The sequence below is a fragment of the Cupressus sempervirens genome, chromosome 9, assembly GCF_028749045.1.
Source record: "Cupressus sempervirens isolate cs-2001-9-10 chromosome 9, ASM2874904v1, whole genome shotgun sequence".
Classification (NCBI taxonomy): Eukaryota; Viridiplantae; Streptophyta; class Pinopsida; order Cupressales; family Cupressaceae; genus Cupressus; species Cupressus sempervirens.
This window is the reverse complement of record NC_143126.1, coordinates 11,099,755-11,115,935: the sequence shown is the minus strand read 5'-3', so window position 1 is coordinate 11,115,935 and position 16,181 is coordinate 11,099,755.

Genomic DNA, 16,181 nt, shown 5'->3' with positions numbered 1-16,181 from the left:
TCAAAGCCTATTGTAAAAGTTGTTCCTTATGATGGAAAAGTGGACACCAATGTTGTGTTGGATTGGATCTCTGAAATGGAGAAGTTCCTTGAGTACGAAAACACTCCTGATAATAGGAAGGTGAAGATTGTAGTTACAAGGTTGAAAGGTCATGCCTCACTATGGTGGGAACATTTTCAAAATGATAGACAAAGGAGAGGAAAGGAGAAGATTAGAACTTGGGTAAAGATGGTAAACAAGGTAAAGAAAAAATTCTTCCTTGTTGATTACCAAGTTAGCTTGCTGAGAAAGATGCAAAATTTGAGACAAATAGACATGACTGTGAAGGAGTATATTGAAGAATTCTATAGATTGGATATCATAACTAGACATTTGGATGATGATTTTGAGAAAATTGCAAGGTACATAAATGGATTTAGATTTGGAATTCAAGATGAAATAAGTTTTGTAAAATTGAAAAGTGTGGAAGAAGCATATCAATATGCCTTAAAATTTGAAGAGATCTTGACATAGAAGCATGAACAAAGACAAAGCAGTAGAGGTGGTATATTCTAGAGAAGCAGAGGTAGATCTTATGGTGAAGGTGGTAGATCTGAAAGTTTTGTGCAAGACAGAGGCAAATTTAAATGGAAGAATGATGACAAAGACAATACCAAATGGAAAAGTGGTAATTCTTATCGAGGAGGTACTAATTCTTACCAAGGAAGAGGTAATTCTTATTCTAGAGGTGGTTTTCATGGTGATTGTTTTAGATGTGGTAAAGAAGGGCATAGATCTTTTGAAAGGAGATCCTCTAAAAGTAGGCAAGGTAACAAAAATGGTGTGATTCAAGGAGATAATGAGGGTTCACCAAGTGGACCTGAGGCTAGTGAAAATTTGATGGTAAGAAGAACATTATGTAATAAGGGAAGTGATGAGGAACCTATTCTTAGAAGAAGTCTTTTCAAAACCAAATGTAAGATGGTTGGAAAATGTTGCAAAGTGACCATTGATAGTAGAAGTTCTACAAATTTGGCATTAGAAGAGCTAGTTACCAAGTTGCAATTGAAAAGGTTGAAGCATCCTAAACCCTATTATGTTTCATGGATCAAAGATGAACATAAAATATTGGTAAGTGAGCAATGCCTTGTGAAGTCCAAGATTGGACATTATTTTGATGAAGTTTTTTGTGATATTATTCCTATGGATTGTTGTCATATTTTGTTGGGTAGACCATGGCAATATGATAGATATGTTATACATGATCTAAGATTGAATCAATATACTCTTTGGGTGAATGGCAAGAACCAAATATTGTTGCCTTTGATTAAAAGTCCAGATGAGGTTAATTGTACTGCAATAAAAGTTTGCATGGTTAATGGAAAGCAATTTGAAAAAGAAGTGATGAAGAATCAAGTCTATTTTGCTATAGTTACTAGAGGACAGAGTATTAGTAGTAATGATCGAGTAGTAGAAGCTAGTAATGATCAAATGATAGTAGATAGGGGTAGCCGAGTACCAGAGAAAATTATAGAATTGTTGAATGAGTATAAGGATATTGTTACTAAAGATATTCCTGATGGTTTGTTGCCAGTGAGAAGCATAAGTCATTGTATGGATCTGATTCATGGAGCTAGTTTGCCAAACAAAGCACCATATAGATTGACATCTACAGAGAATGAAGAACTTAATAGAAAAGTGCATGAGTTGTTGTAGAAAGCTTTGATCAAAAAAATCTGAAGTCCATGTGTTGTACTTGTTGTATTATCACCTAAAAAGAATGGAGAATGGAGAATGTGTACTGATTCTAGAGCTATTAACAAGATCATAGTGAAATATAGGTTTCCTATGCCGAGGATGGATGGCATAATGGATTTTTTGAGTGGAGCAAAGTATTTTACCATGATTGATTTGAAGAGTGGCTATCATCAAATCAAAATCAAAGAAGATGATGAATGGAAGATTACTTTCAAGATAAAAGATGGTTTGTATGAATGGTTGGTTATGCCTTTTGGTTTGACAAATGCACCTAGTACTTTCATGAGGTTGATGAATGAAGTTCTGAAAATATTCTTGGGTAAGTTTGTGATTATTTATTTAGATGATATTCTAGTATTAATTAAGACTAAGGAAGAACATCTTGAGCATATTAGACAAGTATTGCAGAGATTGAAAGAGGAGAAGTTGTTGATTAATCTAAAGAAGTATTTCTTTATGCAAGAGGAGATTATGTATTTGGGATTTGTGATTTCAGCTAATGGTTTGAGAATGGATCTAGAGAAAGTTAAAGTAATTTTGGGATGGCCTACACTTGAGAATGTGGGTGAGGTAAGATCATTTCATGGTTTCAGTAGTTTTTACAGAAAGTTTATAAGGGATTTCAGTATTGTTTGTAATGTTATGACTAAGACAATGAGAGGAGATAAAAAGGAATTTAAGTAGACACATGGAGCTGATAAGATTTTTGAGACTTTGAAACAAAAGGTTGTTTGAGTTACTTGTATTGGCTTTACCTAGTTTCAATAAGGTATTTCAAGCTGAATGTGATGTTGGTGGTAATACACAAGAAGGAAAACCTATTGCTTTCTTTTGTGAGAAGTTGAATGATACTAAAAGGAAGTATTCTCTATATGATCAAGATTTTTATGCTATTGTTCAAGCCTTGAAGAAGTTGAGACATTATTTGATTCCTAAGGACTTTGTGTTGTATATTGATCATAAAGCTTTATAGTACTTGGGAAGTCAACATAAATTGAATCAAAGACATATGAGGTGGGCTGAGTACTTGCAAAGTTTCACATTTGTGATCAAGCATAAGAGTGAAGTTAGTAACAAAGTTGCTAATGCATTGAGTAGAAGATGTTCCCTATTGACTGGAAATGAAGGTTGAAGTTCTTGGTTTTGATGAAATGAAAGAGTTGTATGGTGTTGATCCTAATTTTTCTGAGGCATGGAGAGAGTGCTAAGCACCAAACCTAATAGATCACATAAGTAAGTATGATAATTATTTCATTCAAGAAGGAATGTTGTTCAAAGGAATTTATTTTTGTATTCCTAGAAGTTCCATGAGGTTGAATTAGATTACAAAAAATCATAGTGGTGGATTAGCTAGACATTTTGGAATTGATAAAACATTGAGTTTGCTAAAGGAGAAGTATTAAATGCCCCAAATGTATAATGATGTTTAGAAACTTGTGAAGAGTTGTTGAGTTTTTCATGTTGCACAAGGAGTAAGTTAGAATACTAGTTTGTATACACCTATGATTGTTCCTGAGAAACCTTGGAGTGACATCAGTATGGATTTTGTACTTGGATTGCCTAAAACAATAAAGGGGTATGATTCTATATTTTTTGTTGTGGATAGATTTTCTAAAATGGCTCATTTCATACCATGTAAGAAGACATCAGATGCTAAGCATATTTCTGAACTTTTCTTTAAAGAGATTGTGAGATTGCATGGATTACCAAGAAGTATTATTTCTGACAGAGATAGTATGTTTGTTGGTTACTTTTGGAAGACTTTTTGGAAGAAGATGGGTACTGAGTTGAAGTTTAGTTCTACATTCCATCCATAGATAGATGGATAAATAGAGGTTGTGAATAGAAGCTTGGGTAATTTGCTGAGATGTTTAGTTGGAGATAAGACAAGTAATTGGGAAGTAGTGTTAGCACAAGATGAATTTGCATATAATAATTTTGTTAATAGGAGTACAAGGAAGACACCTTTTGAGATTGTTACTAGAATGCAGCCTAGAGGAGTATCAGATTTGAGGGATGTTGTTGGTGAAGAAAAGAGAAGTGTTGCAGGGGAAGAATTTGCTAATTTTATGGGATCTTTGCATAAGGAAGTGAAGTTGAGGTTGGAACAAAGTAATCAGAAGTATCAGGAGAATGTTGATAAGTCTAGAAGACATTATGATTTTGAAGTTGGTGATGAGGTGATGGTTCATTTCAAGAAAGGGAGATTTCCTATTGGAACATATAGTAAGCTAAAGATGAAGAAGTTTGGACATTGCAATATCTTGAAGAAGTTTGACAGTGGCAATGCTCATAAAGTTGAGTTACCCGATGACATGGATATATCTCCTACATTCAATGTTGTTGATTTGTATAAGTATCATGAGTCAGATGATGAATTTTTTATATTAGATGATTATCTAAAGAAACAAATTGAAGAAGTTGAATAGATATTGGATCAGAGAGTCAATAAAAGCACAAGAGGAATAGATTACTATGAGTATCTAGTGAAGTGGAAGAATAGACGAGTTAAAGATGCCACATGGATTTCTCAATCTAAGTTAGATTTAGCTTAGGTTATGACACTTGCATGATTTAGAAGAATTAGTTCTTCCTACCCTGATGTTCTGATGCAAGAGCATCCTGGGTTGTTCATTCTACCAATTGTTGTTGAGCTCCAATTATTGTCGAGCACTAGTTTTCTTTGGTTTCCAAGTTCTTAGTTACTCTCAAGTGATACCTTTGGTTACTAAGTGATCCTTTAGTTTTTTATGCTTCTTTTGGTTGCTAAGTGTTCCTTTGGTTGCTAAGTGGTCTTTTGGTTGCCAAGTTCTCTGTGCTTACCGAGCATTGGAGGATATCAAGTTTGTAGTTACTACCAAGTGATTCTTTGGATGCCGAACTTGTGTGGATGCCAAGTGCAATTTTTGGAAAAGATTTCATTTTCCAAGTAGTCTATGTCTGGTTCCAATTTGGGCCAACTTTGCTCATATTTAATTTTGGTATAGGTAGTTAATATTTGTTGTGAGTCGACTTGTGGCTTTCCTATGTTCTAGAATCTTCTATAATTAGTTATGGCAAGTATTTAAGGAGGTCTAGGATTAAGTTTTAGATAGAGAGGGGTAGAACTTAGAGGATAGAATAAGGCTATGAGTCTGGGAGTGCGAACTTGAAGTGGATCATGAATCTATAAGTTATGTATATTGTAATTGGTTGTAACCCAGAAGGCTTTATAGTTTGGCATGTATGTTGATTATCTGATGATTATATAAGCACGTGTTCCTTCTCTCTCTAGTGTTGTTCTAGTGTTGTTTTTTCCCACTATGTTTTTGATAAGGTAAACAGGTTTTAAGGGGTCCTGAAACCCATAAGTTTAACAACAAGAAAGGCTGAAAATAAGCGAAAAAATGCCCAGCCAAAACATAAGCCTTACGGCTGAAAATAAGCCCAAAGGCCCAGCCCGAAACAACTACCCACTAAAAAGGCCAGAGAACCAACCAGAAAAACAGAGACCAAACAAAAAGCCGAAGCCAGGAGAAACAAAAACCAAAGGACAGAGACCCAACCTAGCAGACTACTTCTCCATCTCGAGCATGGTCTGGGCAGCTTCGGCGCACTCTTGTTGCTCTTCTGCCTTATGATCCTGGGCGTTCGTCAAATCCTGCTCCATAGTGTTGTCCTTGGCTTTATCCACATCCAGCCTATCTTTGTCTCTGTTCTGTTTATCATCTTCCTCCATCTGGTTCCCGTCTTTGAGATTTTCCAAGAGAGAGAGGATGTCGTCGTTGATCGAAGCGAGGAGGGAGATCATTTGACTTGCCAGGTTGTGATTGTAGTTCTCAATATTTTTTACTCTCCTCTCCATCAGAGTCTCCCAGCTATTCCGGTCGCCTTGGCTTTCTGTACCTGTCTTGCTCTTGATTTTTTCCATTTGGGAAACCCTATCTCTGACATCCTCAAGCTCATGAAAAACCCATTTAATTGATCTGAAGTTGTCGATCATGCTATTGCGAGCATTGTTCAACAGATTCATGCCCGTTTCTCTTGCATTATCAGAAATAGCCACCATAGCCAGGTCAATTAGCTCATTGAGTCTAGGCTTCTCGAGGTTGTCCACCAGGAGTTGGGGGTTCATCGCCTCTCTGTAGATTCCCATAGTGGCCGTTCTCACATTGAAGTTCTTCCAAGCCTTCCTTCTGTTATTAACTTGCACTTCCCCCTCAATCTGTCCAGAGTTGTCATTTTCCTCCAAAGGAGGCTGAGGATGTATAGGGGAGAGGGGAATGGGAAGAGAATCCTTTCCCTGACTACTGGAGCGCTCCATGCTCTCTCCCTCCCTCTTCTGAGGAAAAACTGGAGCTGCTCTTGTCAACATCTGCCCCCTGGATAGGGTTCTTGCTAATGGTTTGAGCATGGAAATGCTCATGAATCAGAAGCAAAAGACCCTCATGCAGTGCCGGGTTGACAGTAGCTTTCTTTTTAAAACTAGAAATGGCCTTGTTCATCGAGTTAAAAAGATAATACGGGAAGGAGATCTTACTACCATGGCGAAAATGATTCAGAATCACAAAATGGTGAGTCCTAACCCTATCAAACCTGGGGTCTAGGGTTATATATTCAATGATAGCGTAGAGAACATACCTCCAGAGCTTCTTTATAGTATCCGTTACAAAAAATGTCTCTTTCTTGCCCAGCTTGTTCAGCTCTTCAGTGTTTTTCACAAAATCCTTGATTGCATTAGAAGACATCTTCTTGTCTCTGAAGAATTTATGCCCCTCCATCGGAGTCCCCGTGACTTCAGCAACCACATCCTCAGTAATTTGAAAGTAGACCCCGTTCACCTTAACCTTACCATTATTCCACGAATTCACCATGCTGTTAGTGATCTCAGGATCCGAGCCATGAAGTTTCTTGAAGAAATTAGTAACCCCACCCTTTTCCAGCTCTCTCCAAACTTTGGCCTTGTTCTTCCACTTTTGAACTTCCCCCACCAGCTCCTTTCTGCTCCTCTCACCCGTCATGTTTACCTATTCAACTTCCACAATTCTCATGAACTCTGAACTGTGCAAGTTATTTGAATTCGAAAAAATGGTGATGTTTCTTTTATGATACCCGTGAATATACCCCTTTCTGAAAATAATGGTATCGTCCTTTCAAATGTGTCAAAATGTCAGAGGAAACCCCTTTTGCTGGTGAAAATCATGATGCCAATAATGGCACTTACCATTTATTAAGCAATCTTTATTATCCATAATTGCATTGGATTTGAGCCGTCCTTCCCAAGATTTTATCTTGGTCGATGAGCAACTTTGCCTCCGCCGAAAAATATTTTCCGGCATGCCAGGTCAAATTATTGGTGGCGTTAACCCCTTTATTAGCAAACCAATTAGCGACTGGGTTTGCCTCTCTGTAAACATGAGTGACGTGGACCTTATCGAACTTTGTGAGAGTGGCACAAGTCTCAGCAATTATGTTCGTAATCATCCATGAGGGAGGGGAAATACCATTAATGGTATTAATAATGTTTTTGGAGTCCCCCTCAAGCCAGAGTTTAGTAATCCCGGCTTCAAAAGCCAACTTGACCACCTTACTCGCAGCTCTTGCTTCAGCCAGATGAATAGTCTGGATTCCCAGCGGGGAAGCAAAGGCAGCTATTCCCTCCCCATAGTTATTTCTTATGATTCCACCGCAACCTGAAGGGCCTAGGTTACCCTTAGAAGCCCCATCAAATTTGGCTTTTGACCAACCATCTAGGGGGAGAAGCCAGCTAGCATCCTGCCTTTTGAGGTTCCTGTCTTTTTCTTTAGCTATCTTTCTGTCCCCTTCTTCTTCTTCTTCCTCCTTCAACACTTGGAGATTTTCCTTTATATTCTTCGAGACCTTCCTGCCAAGGATTATAGCCAGCTCCTCTCTGTCTCTAAATATTCTATTATTCCTTTCCTTCCAAATTCCCCAGCAAAAATGGGGTAAAATCCAGTCCGAGTGATCCTGCCGACCAGCAATCTTACAAAGACCTTTCCACTGATGGAAAAAATCCATGAGATTATCCGGTTTGCACCAGAGGGTTTCATTATCATGTGTGATGACATTCCACACCTCCCTGGCATAGTCACATAAGATGAAAATGTGATTTCCGGTCTCAGCCTGATTCTTACACAAGGGACATCTACTGGGCATAACATGTCCTCGCTTCATGAGATTGTCATGAGTAAGGATTTTGTTCTGAATAGCCAGCCAGTAAAAAATGTTGATCTTTGGAGTGAGACCCGGAATCCAAGCCTCCGCCCAAGGGGCCTTCTCTTTTAAGCTCCAAAGGGAATTATAGCCTGAGGCAACAGAGTATCTTCCATTGGGATTATCCCTCCAAACCAGCTCATCCCCCAAATTGATAGGAATCATGGAATTGAGCATAAGCATTACAGGAGTCAAGTCCTCAGAGATGAGGGATAGGTCACTCCATTCCTGGCCATTCCAATAATCACAAACTTTGGACCCAATTTGATCAGTACAAGCTTGCATCCATCTCTCAAAAATAGGGTTATTGATAAGTGGATCTTGGGAAAGCCATCTATCTGACAAAACTGGATGTCCTTCCCATTTCCCAATTTCCATGATATCCTGGCCTTAGCCAGGTCCCTGGCTTTCATGATCCCATTCCAAATGTTCGATCCTTTTGGGATATCTTCATTAAACAGGGTGGAAAGAAGAGTGGGTCTTCTAAGGTACTTGTTTACCAGGGTGTCCCTCCATTCACCGGTGCTACTGAAGATCCGCCATATTTGTTTAGCTAGGAGAGCCTTATTGAGGTGAGTGATCTTTCTAATGCCCAGACCTCCGTACCTCATAGGGAGGCAAACCTTCTCCCAAGAAACAAGAGGATATCTTTTCTTCCCTTCATTACCATTCCAAAGGAAGTCTCTCTGGATTTTCTCCATTCTTTCAACTATTTTCCTTGGAATTCCAAAGAGGCTCAGGGCGTAGATTAGCAGATTTTGAAGAGAAGATTTGACTAAGAGGCATTTCCCCGCTTGACTAAGAGAGACCCCTTTCCAACCAGCCATCTTCCTATTGAATCTGTCCAAAATACCATTCCAAAAAGACTCCGGGGGTGAGGATCCCAAAGGAAGACCAAGATAGGTAGAGGGGAAAGAGCCTACCCCACAACCCAGAATCCTGGCGATTTTTCTTTGTCTAAACTCAGAGGTGTTGATGAAAAAGAGCGAGCTTTTGTTCAAATTAATCAGCTAACCCGTCCCACTGGAGTAAGTATCAAGAATCTTCTTCAGGGCTCTGGCCTCTTTGACAGAAGCTTCCCCCCCCCAAGATAGTATCGTCAACAAATTGCTGATGAGTGAAGGGAACGCAATTAGAGGAGGGAAGGATCCCTTTGATACAAGCCTCACGCTTTCTACAGTCTATAATCCTTCCTAAGCATTCAGCTAAAATGATGAACAAAATGGGCGAAAGGGGGTCTCCTTGTCTGAGGCCTCTGGAAGGTTTGAAAAAATTAGAAGGGATTCCATTAACCAGAACAGCCAAGGAGGAGGTGGACACCAATTGAGAGATAATTTTGCAAACTTTACTGTCAAAGCCAAAAGTTGAGAGGACCTTCCCAAGGAGAGACCAGTCCACCCTGTCATAAGCTTTAGAAAGATCCAGTTTGAGAAACATACCTTCCCGTTTGGATGCCTCAAGAGAGTGGATGACTTCGTGCACCATCTGGACAGAATCCAAAATTTGTCTCCCTGGAACAAAACCCGATTGATGCTGTGAGATTATCATGGGCAAGATCTTGAGCATTCTTAAAGTGAGAACTTTAGAGATGATCTTGTAGAGTGAGTTGCACAGACTAATAGGTCTAAAGTTGTCCAACGAGTTCGCCCCGGGGGATTTAGGAATGAGAACCACAAAAGTCGAGTTTAGCTCCTTGAGAATAGATTTGGCTCCAAAGAATTCCTGGATAGCCTGAACAACCTCTCCCATGATCACCGGTCAGAACCTTTGGAAGAAAAAAGTGGGAAAACCGTCCGGGCCTGGAGCCTTGTCAGCAGGCAGAGAAAAGAGAGCCTCTCTAACTTCCGAAGCATTAGGAATAGCACAGAGCTATTTATTATGGATAGGTTGAATGAGCTGAGGGATACAGTGTAACAAGTCCTCCTGGTTCAAATTGGAAAGCATTGGGTCCTCAGAGAGAAGGCTAGAGAAAAAGGAAACAGCTTCTTCCAAGATGGCAGATTCTTCAGTTAACAGCTCCTGCCCCTTTCTGATACCATAGATCCTGTTACTAGCACGGTGCTTGAGGGTGGTTAGATGAAAAAACTTAGTGTTCCGATCTCCTTCCTTTAGCCAGGTGATCCTCGATCTTTGCCTCCAAAATTTTTCTTCCTTATTAATAATGTTATAAATTTCAGACAGGGTCTTGAGCTCCGAAACCCTGTTGGTCTCAATGTAACCTTCCTTCTGAATGCAATCTTGGATAATAGTTAGATTATCAAATAACTCTTTCTTTTCATGGTAGATGTGACCAAAATCAGACTTGTTCCAAATTTTAATCATCCTCTTCACATTGCTAAGTTTTCTGGTGACTCTGAACATGGCTGAGCCCTCCACCTCTATCCCCCACCATTTCTTGATATTATCCAGGAGGTCAGGGTGAGAGGTTCACATTTTCTCAAACCTGAAAGGATGGTATCTCCTGTGTACCAGAGGGGAAACTAAAAGAGAAATGGAAGAGTGATCCGAACCAATTCTGGGAAGCAGAGATAGTCTGCAGCTGAAGGATTGAAGCCAGTCTGAAGATATAAGATCTCTATCCAGCCTAACCTGAATGCAATCATGACCTTTTCTCTTGTTTGACCAGGTAAAGGATCCACCCTTAAGCTCTACATCCATAAGGGCCAGATCATTTATGAAGTTAAAAAGATCCTATTTACTTTCCCAATCCGGGGGCATACCTCCCTTTTTCTCTTTATCTTCTAGCGGTGTGTTAAAGTCTCCCATGATTATACATTTCTTAATGTCACAATCTTGCACCATATTACCAACTTTGGTCCAGAAGTTTTTTCTATCTCTCTTATTATTGGGGGCGTAAATATTCACTAAAAACCAGGAATCATTGGTGTGCAAATGTTGAACTCTATAGAAAAGAATGTTATCTTCATCATACTCAGCTACTATATTGAAATACTTATCATTGAAAAGTAACAGCAGTCCTCCAGACGCTCCTTCAGAGTTAGAGGCTATGCCCTTCATGCTATTGTTGAACTTAATATTTTCCATCCTTTCCTTCTTCATTTTAGTTTCCTGGATTAGAAACACATCAGGCCTTTGGTCCCTTATCATATTTCTAATAACTTCTTGCTTGTGGATTCCATTGAGTCCACGAATATTCCAAGATAAGATCTTCATGATTTAACTACTGAACATGCTTCCTGGATGGTGCGCTGCGTACCATCCTTAATGTTTCTTCTGGCTTCCTCTTTCCTGATTTCATTCTTGTTTTTCCTTCTCACTAGGTTAGATTTGTGGCCGAGATCAACCTTTGCCATGCTTCTAGTAGAAGGGGGAGATACCGGAGAAGGGTCCCTGCTATTCTTCTTCTTTCTACTCCTGACTTCCGTCCAGGGATTCTCTTCTCCCTCTAGTCCTTTGTCCAGCCAAGCATCAATTCTTGCCAAATCTTCCATTGTCGATGCAGACAGCCTCTCTATGATTCTATTTACTGTTGAAGGGGGGGGACAACACACCGGGTTAGGGTCCTGGGACATGGGTTCCCCCTCCTTTAGTTCTTCCATGGAGTTCGGGACAAAGGATAGTTTCAAGTCATCCTCCTGAGAATCCAGAGGGGGAAGAGTCATATTTTCACCTGTATCCTCAAGTTTCTTCTCAGATTCCTTCGCATTGGGGAGAGGTGTTGAATCGTCTTTCACTCCTTTCTCTTCTCCCCCTCCTACGTTTCCAGTCGCTCGAGGAGGCCCTGATTCCTCTTGGGGCGCATTAGGAGCAGTATTTTTTTTTCCTTCTGCCTCTCCATTTTCCTTGACTTGCGATGCTTTTTTCCTCCATTCTTTTTTGGGATCTAGAGAATCTTTTATCCCCCCTTGTGGACGAGCCTTTCCCACCGTACTCTTCCCTTTGAAAAGTGGGCATGATCCAGCCTTGTGGCCAGCCTTCTTACAATGGAAACAAGCAAAAGGCACACTTTCATAGTCAATCTTTTGAGATCTGTTTCCCAGACGAGATTGTAGTTCTAAAACTTGAGGCATGTCCTGGCCTTCGATGACTCCTACACAGATTCTTGCGTAGTTCAATCTTTTCTTAGCTTGTGATAGGGTCAATGGAGAGGAGCTCTCCAAAGGTCCTGGCTTTGCCATCAAAGACATCCTCATGCCAATATTCCAAAGGAAGTTCCGGAAGTCTTAACCAAACTGGAACCTGAGATTGGAAATCATTGTTCAAATCCAAGTTGGATGTCCATTTTTGCAATATTAGGTTGGATCTGCCCAAAGACCAGTTCCCAGCACATAGTATACGAGAAAAATCTTCCGAGCAAGAGAATTTGAAAGACATGAAGCCTTTGGCCATAGCAGTCACATCTACATGCCCTTTAAGGTCCCATTTTCTCCTGGTAAATGTCCTCACTACATCAATATTAGGTCTTAGCCCTACAAATTTTCCTACCAGAGTGTTCGCCATGCTTAGGATATTGTGGTCAATAATTTCCCTAGGGATTTCCAGAGCAAAAATACCTTTCTCCTTATCAGATTTGTCAATGACTTTTGGGAAAGACGATTTACCTGATGGTTTTATCCTGAATAGATTCGACCAGCGTCCCCATGCCCCAGATGGCCCACTGCCCACATGGGGGGGAGGGGGAATCTTCTCACCTGGATGGGGCATCAAAACCCGTGGGTCCCCATCCTTTGAGGCATCCTCATCTTTCCCCTCCGTTTCCTGCCCTGCGCTTGCTGCATGCCCTCCTGCAGACGTGCTCTCCTGTCTCCCGCCTTTCTCCAGATTCGAAACAACATGATTCAAATTGCAGTTCTCGCTCGCTCCATCCCTCTCTCTCACCATGCCCATCATTTTTTCACCCTTAGTTTGATGGAACCATTTTTTCCCACTATGTTAACTCTTACAGGGTGGGTTGGCTAGTTGGGTGTGCCATTGGCCCTAGTTTCTCCCTCCTTCCTTGCATCATGTTATGAGATAGGAAGAGAGAAATTGTACATTAGAGAACCTTTGGTTCATGGTACATTACTGGATGATGATATGATCTTTAGTGGAGAAAATGTGATAAACCTTTATAAGAATGAATTTGTCTCTATGAATAGTAGTATCATCTAGAGGTAAAACCCAAACTCAAAAGGTTTGTTCTAAAAATAGCAAAACTAACATCCCCTATCCTTGTTTGTCAAATTATGACAATTTTTAGTGTAGAGGATTTGTTAATGCCTCCTATGATTGGAGGCAATTCTCATGATGAAATTGGAGCATATCACCTACATGTCAAGTATGATGATGAGGATTTTCAAAAATTCACACCTGAAGAGAATAAATCTTTTGATATGACAAGGTGATGTTGTTCACACATTGATAATAATAAGGAATATTTTTCCCAATCAGATGATCATATGAATTGTCTAAGCATGCCTCCTATAGAGGATGAGCTCGATGAAAATAAGTCGAATACAAGTTTACCAATGACTACCTCTTATCCAATATTTGAACCTTTTTCTTTTGAAGCTCCTAATGTAGCTTCAGTCATCAACATCAATCAGAACAATATGGCAGATCAACATGACAAAGGAAAAATTTATAAGAAAGAAACAAAAGGCATCCTTCAAGTTGATAGAGAGGTAGAATATGAAACCTTTTTATTTTATTACCCACCATCTATAGAGAAATGGTCAAAACCTAAAATACTAGAGGAACAAGAGAACTTGCACACTCCTATGAGGTGCTTAAGAGGCTCAAATGTTTATTTGCAGCCTAAAATGAGATCCTCATTGGAAAATCCTTAGAAATTAGAGGCAATCACACTCATACATGACAATAATGATTTCCAAATAGGAGAACCTCTCACATTCCCAGGTGAAGGAGGCATTCTCAAACCAATTGTTAGATCAACAAGTGAAACAAAAACAAAATTTGAAGGTCTTGAGGATAAGGTGACTCAGAGTGAGCTTAACCCATTATACCTACCAATAGGGTTTTGTGAGAATGTCACTATTAGAGAAAACCCTCTCTTCCAAACATAGGAATCACCTTTGGGTGGGAAGGATTATTTATTCCCTCTTGGAATAGAGAATGCTAAAACAAGTATACAATAGGGGGAGCTTCAAGTCTCCAAAGGAATACAATCTTGAGGACCATTGAAGGTTTCAACAAACATATTGCCTCATGATGAAGAAGTTTTGTTGTACTTTCTCTTAGTCAAAAAAGAAGGAATTTCTCTTATGGAAACTCCCAAGTATAAGCCCTTATGATTTCTCTATTTTAGATAAAGAGTTTTTAGACTTATTAGTAGCAAAGGATGATAAATTTATCCTAGCCAAGATTGGCAGTAAACTTGAAGAAGCCTACTTCTATTTTGAGGGCATTTTGAATTATGAAAAGCCTCTTACTTGTGTTGATCCCAAGAATATATATGTTGAAAATGATATAATCCCCACTTTGGAAATATTTGAACAAGTTTTGTTTTAGTGAGTTGTTGGGAAGGGGTTTGAAAGGTCTCTACAGAAGGCTCGAGAAAGCTCAAAATTTCATGATAAGATGTGTCTCTTTAGACGTAGTAATTGATTGATAAAGTTCTTGTGCATGATCAGCTTGAGTTACCAAGATGGAGACACTAATATATTTGGGGTCAAATTGCAATGGTAGGACGTCACAATTATGATAGTTACCCATTTCCCAAGTGACACATAGAGGAATTGGATCCCATCAAACTTTTTCAATCACAAATTGTGATGGCAAGGGCTTCCATCACAATTGCAATGCATAAAACTATTGTGAATTGAAGCTAGACAAGTCAATGCACCATCACAATTGTGATGGCTATACCACGGAGGCTATGTTGCATTTGTGACGTTTATACGATAGCTATATTGTGGGTCTAACAACTAGTTGGCAAGCCTCTCCATCACAACAAAGATGGATTTGTGGCAACAATGTTGTGGAAACAATGAATAGCTATCAAAATTGTGATGATGGCGTAATAGAAAAAAAATGGAATGTGTGATGCTAGAGAGAGTGTTTTCCTAAAAAATATATTTCTAAAATTTAACTTTGGTTATGAACATTATTAGGAGACTACAATGCTATTACCCCTATAATTGGTTTTCCTATTATTCTTATCTTTAAGGAGAGACTAAATGATTCTTGTTTGATAGTTAGAAGAATCATCCAGTCTCTCCCAAAAGATAAAAATAATAGGAAAACCAGTTATAGGGGTAAGAGTGTTGCAGTCTCCTGATAATGTTCAGAACCAAAGTTGAATTTTAGAAATATATTTGTTAGGAAATCACTCTCTCCAATGTCACACATTCCATTTTTTTTCTTTTATGATTGCAAAATTGAAAGTTACTCAATTGATCTAGCTAGTTGGGAGTAGCTGATTATTTATTTTATCATACCTAATCTGATGAAATCCCTATAGGAATGTGTAATCAACCTAGGTAATCAGAAACTATACCAATGAATCATAGTGACAAAGGCATAAAATCTATGACTGAAGTCCCTAAGAAAAGAGGTTGAGACAATGAATCATTTGAGAGGGTACCAGAAAAAAGGGAGAGAAGGAGAAGATATGATCATGACCACGATAGTGAAAATAAAAACTATGGACATATTGGTAAATTCAAAGAAATATAATAAAAAGGTTTTGATCAGAGGAATGAGATTTATGGAGGTACTAAACACGATGATATTATATATGTTGCAGAGGGAATATACAAGAATAGAGATATGGAAAATATTTTTTCTTATCATAGAACTGGTAAGCATCATACCTTTGTAAAAAGTCAAGATGATACAGAACCTAGAAGGGATGAGATAATGGGAGAAAAAAGTAATTGGGGTAGAGATGTTGAGGGTGATAGGTAAAAAGCACAAGGAAGACAGTAATAAATATGATTGTTAAGTCAACGATTATAAAAACATAATAGTTAGAGAATGTCTGTGCGAGCCTGCAAGCTCCTTGAGATATTATTTTATACAATTTAGTAAGTACATGGTATAAAATACAATTTAGTAAGTACATGGTATGAGATTTATTTTTTCTTTCTATAGACATGTTACTAAGAAGTAAAAGGTTTTATATTTTAGTTTGTCATTGACTCATAATCTAGTATGGTAGGTTATATATTAGAATTCGGTAACTATAAGATTTGTTTTTTGCTATATTTCAAAATAGATTTCTATTTGTAAATTGGTCAAAGAATATTTTTGGGCTCACCATTTTGAAA